General features: G+C 40.9%; 1 protein-coding gene across 2 annotated transcripts in view; it reads right to left on the minus strand.

Moving 5' to 3' along the window:
• Nucleotides 1–17,772, minus strand: part of LOC146822636 (uncharacterized) — a 356,417-nt gene that overhangs the window by 211,264 nt on the left and 127,381 nt on the right. For both annotated transcript variants that reach the window (XM_085606820.1, XM_085606819.1), the window contains one exon: nt 9,879–9,919. The gene's annotated coding sequence lies outside the window, so the exon portion shown is untranslated. The remainder of the gene's footprint in view (nt 1–9,878; nt 9,920–17,772) is intronic.

The raw sequence follows: 17,772 nt of genomic DNA on the forward strand, positions 1-17,772 counted from the left end.
GAAGTACTATGTAGATGTACCTACCAATAATACACACGGCCCACATAGGGCATACTTTAAACTCACACTATACTATACTATACAGATGCAACTACCATGTGATACAGTACAGTTAGACATAAGTGGTGCAAGCAGGATAGAAACGTTCAGAGACATGAAAAGAAGTTGCTCTAAATATTGTAATTTTTATTTTTGGCCATAACTGCATTATGACACCACTCGGGGTAAAATACTGAACTGACTTTCAAATAAATATCCACGACTCATGGGGAGCTGCTTATTTCCTTGCTGTGCAAATAATTTCTTTAATTGCTTTGCATGCGTGTTAACATTTACATCTTTGCAAATGAGGTGCTTTGGTTCTTGCACAATGTAAAATTGGGAATGGCACTATCTATCTCTTCTTTTTTGTCAATGACTATTAGAAATGTGTAGCCTGGAGAGATGCTTGAAATCTCCAAATGAGAAGAGCAATGTGTACACACTAGCACAAGCGGCTCCATTCCCCACTTCGAGATCAATGTATTTTCACTGATGAAAAATAAACCAATACCATATAAAGGGCCACACCCAAAATGACATACATTGCAATCCAAGATTGCCCCATTGTTTGAACTCCTCCAGGATGACTTAAAATTCTAGTCCCCCAGTTTTTGTTAGAAATCATCTCATCGTGCATCGTACTTCTAATACAGTGGAGTACAACACCTGTAGGCAGAATTTGTGAGTGTATCGAAAGGGATGTGACCATCCTAGCGTAAGGAAGATAGGAAGGTGTGATTCAATACATCATCCCAGAGACTTTCCACTAGTCTGCTTCTCTCTCAAATACTTTTAACCGCGACTAAACATATTCTGCACATTAATTCAACCTCACCACACATTCCCCTCAACATTACCCACTTTTCACTACAGCCTAGCCTCCCTGTATCAAACACTACTCAGCTTTATATCACTTCAACCACATATCACCCTAAGCCTGGGTCAGTCTCACTACAATGGCAAAACTTCACCACATCCTCAACCTTAATACCAACTTCAGTCCCTCACCTTGCCTCCACCCCTTACCGAGGCTGTTCTAGTAATATGCCGCCTTTCTTTCAAATTCAACGTAAACTTACCTCACCTCACCTCACTTCACCGTCAACGTCACCACTTCAATCATAACTCAATCACTTCTCAACACTATTGACCTCGACCTGAACATCACCTCCTCCTCCTCACAGCACCTCAACTCAGACCAATCACATTGAAGCTCATCTCATTTTTACCTCAACCTTTTCTCAACTTCTGTTCCGCCTCACTGAAACTCATATCAACATTTCACATCACATCAAGGCAACCATAACCTCAAACTGACCTGAATCCCACCTCAACCGTTATAGGAGACTTTTCTACCAACGCGCTTCTTCTTTCTCCAATTCACCTAACCCTCATCGCAACTTCTCCTCGACATCACCCTAAGCTCACTTCAGTGATACCTCAGCATATTCCCCTTCCTCATCTGAGCACAGTATCACCCTGTTCTCAACCTCACTGTATCGTCACTTCATTCTCACCTTACATTTATTTCAACTTACTCTCATCTGTACCTGACCCCTAGATCACTTCACCCTCTCTTCAACCCAAACACAGCACAGATCATCCTCAACTTACTTTTAACCACAAGTTCAGCCTTTTATCTCACATCAACCTCAACTTAATATTACCTGATCTAAATCTCACCCTCATCTCAATTCAATCTCACCAACACCCCATCTTCAACTCAGCCTCAATTCTTCATCTCAATCCCAACCCTCTTAACCTCAAACTCAACCTAAACCTACCTCACCTCCACCCACTTCAAACTCAACTTACCTCAACCTCAACTAGCCTAACGCCACACTCAGAATCAACTTCATCTTAGCCATTTGTTTCAAGAAATCGACCTCACTTCAATTTATGTTCTCTCTTAAAGTCACCCCAACTCACACCTCCTAACAGTAAGCTCACCTAAATCAAATATCACCTCAACCTCTTCTCACCCTAACCTCAAATCTATCTTGAAACCTCTCCCTTAACCTCAACCCAAGACTATCGCACAGCAAAACAACTTGAAGCTCACCTCAACTTCAGCATAGCCCCTTTTCACCTCAACCTAACTTGTCATAAAATAACCTATCCTCACTCTCATCTTAACCTGACCTTCACAACACCTCATATTCATATTCACGCTCACATTGAGCCTCATCACACTCAAACTCACCACAGCTCACTCTTGACTTCACCCTATCCTCTTCTCACCTCTGCCTCACTACTTCTTACCCCAACTTTCCCCTCTACACACTTTATCCATGCATGCCCATGCCTGCTAATGTTTAGAGATTCAGGATGTTATGCATTAGTGGTTCAGCCTATTATTTGACTTTTATGCATGTGTTCAAAGTTACTATTGTCTAAAAGTTTCTTCACAAGTTTACTCACTTAATACCATTAAATTCCAAAATATGGAATGATGAATGATAATTCGGAGGACGGGGAATATAATAGGATCATCATTAAGTTATGAAACAGGCACCCTTGTGTAGAACCATTTGGAACAATCTTCAGATTAGCAGTTGGCATAAGACTTCTCTAGTCAATAGCTACAATAGTTAAGCTGATAAATTGGAGGCTGGTATGGACCTATGAAAAAGCGGATATAAACAATACTAAACACAACAAATATGTGTGATTTTAATATAAGACTACATCTCTTTTGTAAGAACACTATTTCATATGCTTGGATCTCTTTTTCTCATCACACCTTAAATCCTCAGGAGCATTAATGCTTCAGTCTGTGTCTCCAGAAAGTGGACACAGTACTACAGGTTAGGGCAACATGGATAGATACAACACTCTAGATGTGGTATCCAGAAATGGAGATATCATTCCAAATATATTCTCCAGAATTGGGCAAAATATGCCAGTGGTGGTCCACAGAATATGACACAATATGCCAGGAAAGAACTTCAAAACTGAACATCTCTCTCTAGCTACTGTCTTCGGAAACAGACAAAGTACCCAAGAGGTGGCCTCCAGAACTAGACACAATACCTCAAATAAGACCTATTAACTGGACACAACACTCCAGGTCTGGGCTCCAGAACAAAGGACAATATGTCAAATATTGCACCTAAAAGTGCTACAATTAGTCCACGTGGGATAATGAAAACAAAACACTGTATTCTACATGATGTCTCAGCCATTAAGTATTCACTCTACTGTTGTGGTACCACCCCCCTCTTCCAATTCTTCTATCAATTTGCACCCCAGCATTCCTTTAGCTCTTTCTGCAGCTTTCTCATATTATTATGTCATCCAACATAAGAACTCAACATGTGCATTGACAAGAAAAGTTTGCATTGCTTGTGCTGGTGTTATGAATATTCTATTTCAAGTGTCTAGAACCAATCAATTGCAAGCTACCAGTAGCTCCCACACACCTTTAAAGTAGCTGGCATCCTTTAGTTCATTTTTAAGCAAGCACAGGGTCATAATTTTCTTTTAACATTAAGGGAAGGCTGTGTTTATTTACATTATTATCATTAGGCTGCAGATAGCAGAGCCTGATAATGAACTGTGCTCAGTAAGATTTATGGGCCAGGCTGGGTCACAGAGGTGAAGAACTGAAGTATTTAACTATAAAATAAAAGTCCTTTTCTGGACCATAATAATAAATTGACGTTTCTGAACGTTTCTTAATGGAAGAAAATTAAACTGAAAAGTTACCTTGACCATTAACTTTTCATTTAAATTTTCTCCCATTTAAAAGTGTCACGTTTACAAGCAGCAGGCCTTATGCTCCCAGTGGCCATTATACACTGTTCCAAATTTATAACTGAAAATAGTGCTTTTTTTCAAAAAGAAGAAATTTAAAGTGAAGAAAACTTTTGCATGAAACATTAAGGACCTCATTACGATGTCAGTCGGAGTTGCCTCCGACCGATACCGTCGCTGTCTCAGGACCCACCGGTCAGCAGTCCTGAAACCGCAATTACAATGTGAGCGCAACCACACATGGTGTGTTCGCATATTCCCGTTTGTCTATGGGAGCTCCCATAGTCAAATGGGAGGATCTGTTCATCTCTGCACCATGTGGCAGGAATCTTGAGGTGCCTGCCACATTGCACCATAGGTGCCTCCTCGGCCCCCAACCGGAAGCCACAGGGTGACGGGGGCCCTGCTAGGGGCCCTCAATGTCGCTTTCCGACAGGCTTTTCATGTCGGAAATCCCGACATGGAAAGTTTGTCGGAAACTGACATCGTAATCCCTATGGCAGAAATGCCGTTCATAGGGCTTACAGTCTGGTCTCCAACTGGCCGACAGGCTCCTTAAGCCTGTCGGAATCCAGCAAAAATTACCGGCTGGTTTGAATTCTGACTGCAGTATTCATAATACAGCGGTAGGAATTCAAACCGCGGCTGTCGGTCGGAAAGCCTCCTACCTGCAGTCAGAGGCTTTCCCACCAACATCCAAATCGGCCCCTAAGTATTAATGTCTTTCTCCACTTACAGTTAAGCCAAATATGCCTTAATGTTTTATGTTCATTCAATTAAAATCTCCACCATTTAAACAAATGTACTTCTCTGTTATAAATATGGCACCATGTCCACATGCGCCTGAGAGCAAGATGCTTGGTGTTGTAAATGTGACATGTGGAAATGGGAGAAAATTTAAATAGTGAGTTTTGTGGAATCCATAGACAAAAAGGTAACTCTTCAGTTTAAGTTTTTTTAATACAGTGCCACGTTTATAAGTGAAAAATACAGCCATTATTTTAAGTTGGAGAAATTTAAAGTGCAGAAATATGTCCATTATTCTGGACATTTTTGCAGAACATTTTTCTGCACTTCAAATTTCTGCCATTTGTGTTATACATGTAAACGGGCCACATATGGATAAAGGTATGTCCTGTGCCACAAGTACCTAGGACAGTCTCTCCATCACCCTTACACATATATCTCACTCATACGCACACATGTTCATACATCCCCAAAGACCACGCTCTCATTGCCACACATGGCAGCCCTGTCATAGTACGCCTAGTCAAAGTATTTTGTTCAAACCATAGCATCTGGCACTATGGACATTAGGCTTAAAGTCGATTAAGCTGGGCATGGGAGCATCTGGTACCGATGCACAAGTTATTAAGCCTTCAGTAGCTTACGATGATTTTCACTGATCAAAAGTAGCTCTCACTACAGAAAAGGTTGGCGACCCCGTTCTATTTGAACAAGGGAAATTTCACTGCTGCTGCCTGTGCTCAAAGTGTTCTGTGTATGTGATTGAAGCTTGCTCAGCTGCTCATGTAATATGTACTTCTTGTGTGAAGTATGAAATGAGAAGCGTGTATTGCTGCTTGTGTTGTACCTGTTTAGTGTATTATGGATTATTGCACTACTGCTGCTCAAGCTATATCTGTGCTGTGTGTATCAGGAAACCTTAGTACCATATTTTCATTACACATTACACAAAAAGAAAAACAATTGGTTTATTTATGCTTAATTCAAGAGGAATAGGGAAAGGGATTTCTTCACGTGAAAACATGATTTCCATGTGCAGAAAAAATACAAAATAATATAGGTGCAACTTTATGCTTAAGAATCAGCTGGTTAGCAGACTATCTACCAATGTAGTCTGGGAGCTAACAGGCGTATGCTACAGAAACTAAGGAAGTCAGAATCTACCCAGGTATTTGCCGGGAACTTTAAAAAATTTAAAAAATTATGAATCTACAAAAATTGTAGGGTACACATAGATCACCCTGGAATTCTTCCTTTTTAGGTCTCACCTGCCTATTAGCTGTTAGGTGTCTGTACGTGAAAGCCAATGCGGACTATAATAAAAATTTACAGTGGACTTAGGGGCCACCTGTTGCTTACCATTGGGTGGTTTTACTATTACTTTCATTTGCTTGCATCTTATTCAATGGCTTGCCTACCTCTTTTTATGTGTGTCCATCCCCTGGAGCACAGCCACTTTGCCATTCTTTTGACTGGCTGACTTGTAGCCTTTTACTGTTCACTTTTAGAGGACTATTTCTTTCTTTTTCATTAAGCACTCCATGAGAATGCAGGTATTTTAGAGGAGAATCTCCCCTTTCCAGCAATGTCTCCCTCAAACAGTTCCTGCTCATGAATTGCAGACACACCACAGTCCATAAACAGGAACCACTAGACACCTGGGATTATCTTTTTGTTTTTGAGGTCAGCCCCCCTGTTAAAAGGTCTTCCACCCCTGGGGACGTAATAATTGGCATGGTGGCCATAATTGTCTTATGGTGGCTTTAGTTGTCTTTTTGGGGGGGTCGCCCCCCCCCCCCCTGAGAAATAGGCCAACCACCCCCTCCCTAACCCCCCTCCCCAGAAGCATAAATATTTATAGTATCTTTTCCCCTGGGGAAATGTGATTGTGCCCCTAAGGAGGGCAAAGTTGCACCCCTCAGGGGAGACGAAATGGCTCTAGTCCACTAGGCCACCAGAGTTGTGATGGCCTATGTAATGAGCATGTTTAGTGTTGTTTTACTGTGCACCTACACAGCTTGTCTATTAAAATAAAAAAAATGCCCCAGTGTTTAAATGTGGCCTACTTTTGATTTTACTTAGATAAATAAGGGCCGGACTAAGAAAGATTTTGTGTTTGCATGACTTTTTTCATGCATGCCCAATGCAAAATATTTGTAGGAATTGTACAAAGCAATGCAAATGCTGATTTGTGTTGCTATGTAAAAAACTAATTCATGCAGTGCAACGAGCTGGCTTGCATTACGTTGCGCAAGGGAGGCCTTCCATGGGTGGTGCATGGGCATTCCCATGCATCCACCCTTGGTTTTTGGCGCAAAATCATATCTACAAAAACTTGTAGACATGGACTTTCGTCAAAATCTGATGCCTACTTGAGGCTGGTGTATCAAGGGGAGAAATACCTTTTTATTATTTCCTACGTCCACGTATGCTGCATTGTCCAGCACACATACACAGAGAAAAAAGCCTCAAAGGGTACAAAACAATCCTCACCATCCTGACCATAATGCAGACACCATTGCGCTATGGTGCAAGGGTACCTGCGTTGGCATTTATTGAAGATGTGGCGCTTCTGCTCTCCCAAGGTGGCACAGTGCAGCAACTTGTCCACACAAATAAAATAGATAAAATCATAAAAAAAGTTAGCCGCTTATTCTTGTCATTGAATGAAATAATTCAAAGCCACTTCTACTACATAAGCCTCTTTTAGCAAAATGTAGAAAGCTGTGGAGTTCCTTCAACAATGGACAATGGGCACAGGTCAGTAAATGTCAGTTGCCATCTGAACCCATTGAGGTGTCACAAGCAAACACCAACAAGTTAAGCTAACTTGCTAGTTGAAGGTTTCTTTATTACTATTCAAAAGCCCTAATAAATAAATAACTTTAATTAATAATCACATGTGAACATGCCAAAGATAAACCTGGTAATATAGCATAGCTGTTACAGATCAGGTACAAGGCCAATAAAGGAATACTATATAAAATAATGGTTGGAACTCCCTTGGTCCCAAAGCAGAAATCTATGGGGAAGGACATGGGGCATTAACCCTTCTTTCGACTATGGTACTTTACAACACACCCTCTAAGGCACCCATATCATATCAACTGTAATTCAGGTAGGAATTTCACAGTGAAAATAACAACTGGAAGAATCACAATCGCAGCCCATGGTCTGTACAAAGACCCACAAGGCCACGTATTTTGCGAACGCGAAAATACCCAGTAACATAACATAACTCAAGGAAAAATGGCATAGTGCAGCAGCAGTCAGAAGAAGACAGAGGGAGAGAATGACAAGTCCATGTTCTCTATTCTTACCCTGCTGGAGCCAAACATCTCCAAAATGCCTCCTGCCCATGAAGGTAGGAAGAGGACAGGGACACAAATGTGAGAAGCTTGTTTCTCTCTATCCCAGTCACCTAGATTGGAAAATACTACACAGGGCTCCTAGCTTATCACATCAGAGCTCAAAAACATGAAATAAAGAGAACATCAGGGATTATGGGGGCTGAGGATTAACCCGCCTATTGTTGACAGTACCCAGGCACATTGCATAAAATCCTGGAAATTCATAACAGCATCCCCCAAGCACTTGAAGACCGCTCTTCTGATGTAGGAATGCTGCCTCCCTGACAGTAGCGGCCGCCGCAATAAAGAGGTGGTGAGGCGGGTGGTGGGAGCGCAGGAGAGGGAGTGCGTGGGGAGTTATAATGAAAAAATAATTTAAAATAAAAACATACCTGGAGCTGCCTCCCGCGTCGCGCTCCGTCTCGTCCTTCCTGGTCACAGCAAGCACTGGGACCATGTCACGGACTCCCTGCAATCCCTGTGCTACTCTCATGTGAGAGCAGCGTGAGGATTGGCTTGAGCAGGCAGGAAAGACACCCTGCTCAGACCAGTGAGTGCATGGGGTTTCTCCAGGCCGGCTGCTCAATGCAGCTGGGCTGGAGAAAACCTAAGGCACATGTGTGTTTTGATCGCCCTGAGGCGGCTGACCAAAACACATATGCGCACTTAGGGAGTGGAGTGCACATCGCACTCCTCCTCCCAATGCCCCGCCCCTCCCTCGCAAGGTGGCTAAGAGGTGGAAAATGAGAAATGAAACGAGGACATTGTTTTATTTTTCATTTACTGGCTCAGAGCCAGGCAGTGGGGCGACGCTCCTCCGCCATTGCGTAGGGGCCGCCACTGCTCTCTGACACAAGATGGCAGCATCCAAGCACATAAAACTTTGTCTACACAATTGTAGAAGGCCATCAATCATATGAAATTTAATCTTGACATTGTTTGGTATTCTCTTTTGGGGGAGGTGTATCATGCAGTCTGGACTGGACTATGGATCAATTCTAATTTGCTTGCACATAGGAGATCTACTTTTGTAAACGCACACAAAGCTATTAGCACAATTATATGTAATACTTCCTAAAGCAAGTCGTTGTGGTTAACAACAGTTGGCTGAATCATTCCCTTCCATCACTTTCCATTGTCTCAAGAAGCATGACAATAACTTTGACCTACATCTTGAAAACAATATACGAGATTAGAACCACAGCTACAAGACTCTTATCCTTTTTTGCCAGATGTAGAAGTACTCTGGAGCTCATGGAAGCTAGCTTTACAATCATCCTAAAGAGGTGGAGTTTCAGAGGAAATCTGATCACAATTGTGACCTATTTGATGTTATATAATTGAACATCTATGAACACAAATAAAAGTCAGTAAAATACCTCACAACATGTGACATCCATTTTTACAGACAGAAAGTGGAACTAATCTCATGTCTTAGTTCTACATTACGTTTTAGCAAAGTGATATAATCCTACACTCCACTGGCACTTAGATGCAGCTGTGACATTCCAAGTTATTAGAATAACTGGCACCAAACAGGCGCTTGCAAAATTATATATCACAATGTTGAGGTCAGTAATATCACCCAGCATATATATTGACTCCACAACACGGCCAACCTACATATTGTAATATTAAATGTATTTATTGAGTACAGATTTACTATTCTTATCTACCTTGACTATATGTTGGTAGTCAAAATAGTGGCATCAATAGAAACACAGGTTATTGTAGTAGAACACCCTCAGGCATTTCTGTTTACATTTTCAATAGACTTTATCTTGTTCTAAATGTGTGGCTGTTTAAGAAATAAAATTATAGTAATTGATTCAGAGCTGGAGCAAAATAGCAATCAAATACTGAACATATGCACATGCCCACCTATGCGCAAACTTGCAATGTCTAATTAGAGCAAAGCATCTATCAGAATTTTAGTAGCTGCAATATGATTTTGTTTCATTTCACTGAAAGATATGTGCTTACCCTTTTCACGATGTTATCCCGAGTTCTGATCAGCTTCTAATCTAGAAGAAAGTAAACAATACAATAATGAAAAGAAGACAGAAACTCAAACAGTACATACAAACAAGAACAGTGTTCCAATCATTTTGCTTCTAACTGTTGAACCATTGTATCCAATATTCACCCAGGAAGGCCAAATCCATGCCAGATTTTCAGAATTACCACTGACATGGAAAGGAGTCCCCTCAAGGGTCACTACCTTTAAACAAACCCCACTATCACTATCCACCTAGCCCCACTAGACGCATTGTATATTGTCATATCTCTGAAAATGTGGCATGGATGAACATCTTGTAGCTCAATGCTGGACGCATCTTTCTAGTTGGAATGAAGCCCTCTGCACTTTTTTCATCTCTAAAGTCAAGTTTAACTCTGAGATTGTTAATGGAAATCTGACAGTGAAGATCTATGGGCCTTAGTCAAGTTGTAAAGGTCGAACATTTAGCACCTTTAATTTACCATGCCATTGAAATATTTTGTTTTATATATTTCCATAGAAAATTACCCAAGAACAAGCGCTTAGTTTATATCACTTCCACTGTTCGTGCTAGTCTTTAGAGTGTGGTAAACCAATAAGGGGGTTATAAAGTTCTGTGAGCTCCTTGCTGATAGCCCTGCAACATTCAATGGAACAGCTGCAGACCTCGGCTTCTTAAACAATAAGTACATTTATTGAACTGGGGGATTCATATACAATATAAACAACAAATAAAAATATATTTGTATATCGGTCACCATTGGTGGAAATACTCAATGTAATATCTAAAGTACAGAAATGTTGTTGTTGAAATGTGTGATCAAGATGTACTGGTGATTCATACACCATAGCAAGCGAAACCTGTTCACCCTGCACGAGAGGCTTACGTATGCATCTGAACTGACCTAAAAAAATAGCTATAACATTTGTGAGTTGGTAATACATCTCTTACATAGACACACACTCTAAAGAAAGGTCAATAAAGTGTCACCTCATGGACTCAGGATTTCTTGGTGCACACGATTTCAGGAAATTAGACTGGTAATTGACAGTCTGTCTGGCGAGGGTGACCTAGTATGTTGCCACTGACTCTTCCATACGCCGGTCAGTAATCTAGGAACTAAGTGGTCCATTGCAAGTAGTATTACAGACCATACCATAAGCGAATCCAGGAACGCGGTCTTGAGAATAGGAAACACATATGTTCTGGGTCTTATGTGGATGAACTGAAATACCAAAGCATAGCATGTGAATGTATGAACCCGTAAATCAAATTAAATACTTTTGTGATACAACTGTGTAATACACGTTTTGTATAGTAAATGTTGCACCTTTACTCAGGACACACTACTTTTTCTGCAATTGAAAAGTTATTTTTGTAGGAAAAATATGTAAAGAGAGGCTTTAGCTCAAGTATACAAAGAGGAAACTCTGTCCTATTAGAAAAAACGACACTGAAAATAATTCAAAAGTAGAAAGTGGAAGTTGTATATCGTGGAGCTTAAAAAGATTTACTGGGGAAAAAACTCTAGAAGAAAATTATAATCTTTGATCTGAGATGATAATTTCCTAGGAGTGGTCTATTGCAACAAACACCTGATTGACCTCAGGTTGACACTAGCAATGAATTGCTGACTACATATTAGGAGGAAAAAGCATTGGTAAAGCCAATAGAGCTCGCCTTTTGTTATCAGAGTACCATGCTATTGGCTTTGCCTAAGCTTTTTTTTAATACTTTGTTAAAGCAAACGAAAAAAACTCAAAATACTGGAGGAAAAGAATGCTTTACTTAAGGTATCTCGAAACTGTACCTTGAATTCAGTATTTTAAATGTTTATAAAAGCCACGGTTTCTTTTTTCAAATACTTTTTCAGACAGGAAACTGGAAAAAAAATAAACGCTTGTGGCACAAAGTTCAACTAAGAAACAACATAAAGGACTGGTTATAGGTACTTAACAGAACATAGCAGCTGTCTGGAGCTTTTGATACGACTCAAATGTTCCTGCCATCTTGTTCTTTGCAGCAGTGCAGGAAGCAGATTCATGTGCCTCTGTGAACATACGTCTTTATTTTTGTCCCACAGTGTACACTCTCTGCCTCTAACCAGGCCGTCTCTTCCCCAGCACCATAAATACTGCCTTCTAATTACAAGACCTGGGCTTTCATACAAAATGTGGTACGCAGTAGATAAACAAAGCTAACCTGATAAAGGTTGGTCTTTAGTCAAACCCCAGCAAAAATATAGCTCTTGTTGTGCTTTTGGAGACGATTTGGGAGAGGTGGGTAGCGTAGGAGTGAGGATTTGAGGAGGAAGCAGCACATAGGGGTAAAGGAAGACAACACATGCACTGCCAGGGATTGCTCAAAGAAAACATAGTTTCCTGATGTAAGTCATGGAAGGAGATAAATCATCCAATCAACAGGATGCTAAATAAGATATGCTGTACAAACACAAGAAGAGAAAGGAAAGCCATTAAATGAGAAGCAAGCAAATGAGATTGAAAAGAAAGACAATCAAAGATAACCAACTGGCTGACTCAAAGCCCACTCTAAGAGTTGGCACTGCTCACAATAGGTCTTCAAGCACAGACAGTTACAAGATGTCTGTAGGTGAGACCAAATTGTGATATACAATGACAGCACATATGCTGCTGTGTACACCTCTTGGAGAAGCCACTATAGGTGAAGCATCAGTTGTACTTGCCAAACGGTGTTTTAGCAATCCAGCAGGTGCCCGTCTCATGAGTGTATAGTACAGATTATATTATTAGAACTAATCTTTGATTTTTTTAAATGCAATAACTTTTGGATTCTTAATTTGTATTTGCCAAAAAGAAATCAAAATATTCTCCTGTAAATAAACATAAAAGTAAACTCTAATGATTAGATAATTCTAAGCCGGGCCAGCCATGTTCAGTGAAAAGAACTAGCAAGATAGTTGTCCTCTATGGAGATCTCTGCAGGTCAAAGGGCCAACTTATGTGTTACAAGAGCATTGTGAGAGTGCCTGGGTAAAGAATAATTCCAATCAAGAGAACAGCCCTAATACCAGCGGTCAGAGGGAGATCACCCATGATAAGGTCAGGGCAGCAGCCCTACCACTAGTAAAAGATTTCCTTCTAACATCCAGATAAGAAATAATGTCATAAGGGTGAGCAAAGCCCCAGCTGAAATGCCACTAGACAGTCAGTAGACTGAACAAAGCTGCTGAACTACTGAAAGACATATCACCCAATTTGTTTCTTGGACCTGGGAGGTAAGGAAATTAGACATAACTTAAAGATCATTAAGTAATCAAGGGACTGAATCTCAAATAAAATTGCTAGCAAAGCATTCTTAAAGTTCAGCTGCTCCAAACAGGAAGCGAGGAAGCAGATAAGAAGAAAAACAGGCGAGATAAAAGTAATACTAATAGCTTAGGAATGTAGAGAGGACCTGAGTTCCAAGAGGACTTGTATCTCAGTTTCAAAATGGTACACCACAGACCCTTTTTGGCTGTGAAGGCTCAAGAACTGAACTCAAATGAAGAGAAGAAAATGTGAAATTAGGAGAGTAAGCAGTGTGAATGACTGGATATCCTTTTCTTCTTTTTTTCTTTTCTTTTGGTTAGTGAGTGCATTATGGGTGTTGTAGTATTAGGGATGTACGCATTGAGTCACGTGGTCTGATGTGTTAGGTTGATTGATGTCACCTGAGTGTGAGGATTATCCTTTATATTGGTTTGGGTGGGAGGGCGATGGTGAGAGCAGTCTTCACGAGAGTTAGAGAGGAGAACGGCTTTTGAGAGGCTTGTGCTTTACAGGTAAAAAGCGGGAAAGTGCAGGGAAGGGTTCTTTTAACTTAGGATGGTGTGAGGGATAATCGTGGGTTGACAACTGATGGTTGACGGCTGGAGAGGCGCAGTGGGATTTTTAACATTTTACGTTTTCATTAAGACATCGAGGGAACTGGGAATAGAGAGGGTTTTTCTTTGTAATCTATATATTTGTTCGGAGTAGTTGTCATAGCTGATTGAGTTGTATTTTGGGAACTGGGAACTGAGAGGGCTTTTTCTTTGTAATCTACATATCTGTTTGGAGCAGGTGTCATAGCTGATTATGTTGTATTTTGCAGAAACCCCTGACGAAGAGCATTCAGCTCGAAATGCATTGGGTTACAGACACAGGGCTGACATTGGTGTTTATTAAACTACATGTGCCGCTGTGTAAAAGCCTGGATTGGAATGCAGCTGCATTTGAAAATGTGCAATAAACGCTTAAATGGAATTTCGCTGTCTCCGTGATATTTAAGAGGACGAATTGGAATAATATGGTGATTAAATTGTCAAGTTTTGGACGAATTATGAAGGAAAGCTATGGATTGGAGAGGGAAAAGGTCCCATTCACAGCAGTGCGCCAATCTTGTGCGTCAATCACGCCCTTTTTGTATCTTCACTTGGATATCCAAGTGAACATCTGTAACTGAGTTACTAAAACCTCAGTGAGCCTTCCACACAATTTAGAAGTGTAGTATCTTGCCAATTAGAAAAGATGGTACCCTTTTGGCTCCTGATAGACTCCGCAGAACTGTGATGAAAGTGTTAGAGCGGAATGCAATGAAGACTGGTTTCAAATGTTAAGTTCGCAGTTATATGTAGATGAATAAAGACGTATAATACTAAGCTCCATGTGTGGCATAGTCATTGGAGGGTACCCTGGCTGGGAAGAACGCTAAAACTGAAGGCGAATAAGGCGATAAGAAATCCAAAGATCGACAGTGCTCTCCCAGAGGGTTGGCTGTGGTCCAAGCAAACTGCTCGTGCATGCCACATGTGTTGCAGTCGAAGTAAGGAACCAATGCTTAATGCATGTGGAGTCAAAGCGCAACTCTAGCCGCTTTACAGGAGTTAAAAACAACTAAAACATTGCAAAGAAATCTACATATTGGTGACCGAAAATCTGCTGGTCAGATTGTACATAAAGGTACTGCACTGCTATGCAAGATACAGTCATATGGAATCCGTAGTAGTAACACTGATGGCTGATACAACCAGTTTTTCAAAGAGCAACTGTTGATCATCGCAAGATGTTACAGTTTGAAAGTTCTGAAGACAAAGAGTGCGCAAAGAGATGCCAAAAAAAAGTTATTTACTCACAAGAACCTAAGTAAAGTGAGGTGTATGCCTCAGCACCAGACACCGCAGCCCAGGGAAAGTGCAGGGGTTGTGCTTATCAAGCTGGTGACAATCCGAAGCGACCAAAGATATCTTTGGAATTGTGTAAGGCTGAGAGAACGGAGGCAAAGACTGAGGCCGTCTTTCCAAAAGCCACCAAGGATGATCCAGAGGCAAGCACATGTCAAGGCCTTAGAAGTGGCTGACGTGAACAGGTTCAAGATGAACAGCCAAGGGAGCCAGAGAGAGTTCCACCCTCAAAGTCAGCCCCTCCCAGAAATAGCTACAATGCTGCCTGAAACCACCACCATTGTTCGATACCATCAAAAAGCTGAAAATTGGCGACAGATGGACTGCTTGGATGGACACCTTTGAGGATTTCGTTGATGCACTTAAAGACACTGATAACAAAAAGATTATCAAATTTCTCAAAAATCTTGCTGTTGATGGTGTAAAAGAAGTCGTAAAGAAAATGCTTCAAACAGATGAAGAAGTCACATATCATCAGATTAAAGAAGTGGTGAATCTCAAGTTTAATCCAATGACCAATGTTGATTACGAATGATACATCTTCAACCAAGAACGTCAGAAAGTTAGTGAAACCACTGATGAACGTGTGGAGAGACTGGACACACTCATCAGACATTTTAAGTTCAATTAATTTAATGATGAAAAAGCTATGTGTCTGAGAGTTATTGACGGATATTTGTCGGAGTCATTCAGAAGACGAATGCTGAGAGAAACCCTTAGTCTGGAGCGAGTGTTAGTGGCTGCCAGAGCTGAAGAGCGTGCTGATAGGCGAGCTACTGACATGGAGGCCGGAGGTGGCCTGAATGAACCAGTCATGAGTGTAAAAATTAAGCCAAGTCAAAAAGGCTGAAGGACACAAAGGGTTGTCTACATGTAAAAAGAAGTTGTGTTTTAGATGTGGATTTTGGCTTCCATACGTAGATAAATGTCCCACTTTGGACAGATATGTAAAAGCTAAGGTAAGCAGAACAATTTTGTGATGGTTGAGAAAGAAAAAGCAAGTGCATCATGGTGCAAAGCCAGTATGACTGCTAGAACGTTCCAGAAGCAATGTTCGATGCACACCCACAAGGCTATGCTGCGACATCAGTTAAGACAAATCAACACTGAATGAAATAGATCGTCATCTAAATCATCATAAAACAGTTCTTCTATATCAGTATCAAGTCAGAGTGAAAAAAATGATTGTGACATGTTGAGGTTTACCTCTGAAAGCATTTGCATGTTGGTTTAGCTGCTTGTGAAGAAAATGTTCGTCAAGGAAAGATCGATGTGCCAAAGCACCTAAGTCATTCAAACATTGTCCGAACGTTACACTGAAAATAAATGGTTGTTCAATACCTTTCATCGTCAACAGTGGTGCATCAATAAACATTATGCCTGATGAGAAATATAATAAATTATATCTATTGCTGCAACTTACGCCATCGAAAGCCAAAGCGTATACATGGACTGCATCGATGCACTTAATAAGTCAAGGTTTATTCCTATCAACATTGAAACATAAGAAAACGAAGGTGCAAGCACCCAGCCATGTGCTTCAAGGCACGGCGTCAAGTACCTGTCTACTCAGTTTTAGCACAGCCGCTGACATGGGACTGAATTCAGTGAATTACAACATGAATGCTCACCTCAAAATATTAAGTCAGCCCTCTTCCTTATTTTATGGTTTGGGAAAGTTTAAGACTATGAAAGTAAAAATGCATATTAATGAGGATGTCTGTTCTTCTTAGAGACATAGACAAATTGCTTTTCATTTGCAAGAAGCTTTTGAAAAAGGACTTGAATCATTGATTAAGCATAATAATATTAAACGTTCTACTGGTCCAACGCCATGGGTTTCTCTCGTAGTAGTAGTGCCTAAAAAAAACAGTGAAGGAGCAGTATGCATATGCGTTGACATGCGTCAGGCAAACAAGGTAATTGAACGAGAACGACATCCAGGTCCACATGCTGTTGACATAATAATGCAACTAAATGGTGCAAAGGTCTTCTCTGTCCTTGATTTAAATAAATGTTATCATCCATTGGAACTCAAAGAAGATTGCAGGTACATTAAAACCTTTTCTACACATGTTGGTCTGTTTCGATACAAAAGACAAATTTTTGGTGCATCATTCGTTGCAGAATTGTTTCAAGACGTCATTCAACGTATCATGCAGCCTGTCATGATACATTATAGTGTCAGTGCGGTGGAATGGGGCAATTAAAAAAGAAACACAAAATAGTTAAAAAAACAAATGCGCTCGCGTTTTGCACAACACGTATAGCAAAGGCACGGCCGCCACTAGAAGCGTGGTGTGCCGTGCTATGTAAAACACTCTCGTCCCACCCCTTTCACAGTCTCCTTCCGATATGAGACTGACCCTTCCCCAGCCCTACTGGCCTATTTCCACCAAATTCGATTGTTGGCATATGGGTGTTTGGATCTATATTGAAATGCTCATATAAAAACGTCTGTGACCTACAAGTAAGCCCTGTGAACATGTGATGCAAGGCACAGGTGCTAGATGAAAGAGATATAAGGTGGAATCAAGGCTGAGCCATCTTGGTATTCGGCCCCCCGATATTCATAGCACTGACAGGCCGCAGGTTTCTAAGCAAATCTTTTGGCTCCGGCACCTATTGTTTGCCAAATTAAGCACTGTGTACTGTGAGACATCCAGCCATTCCATACAGATAACGGGAAAAGTGA

This window comes from Triturus cristatus, chromosome 5_2 (genome assembly GCF_964204655.1).
Source record: "Triturus cristatus chromosome 5_2, aTriCri1.1, whole genome shotgun sequence".
NCBI lineage: Eukaryota > Metazoa > Chordata > Amphibia > Caudata > Salamandridae > Triturus > Triturus cristatus.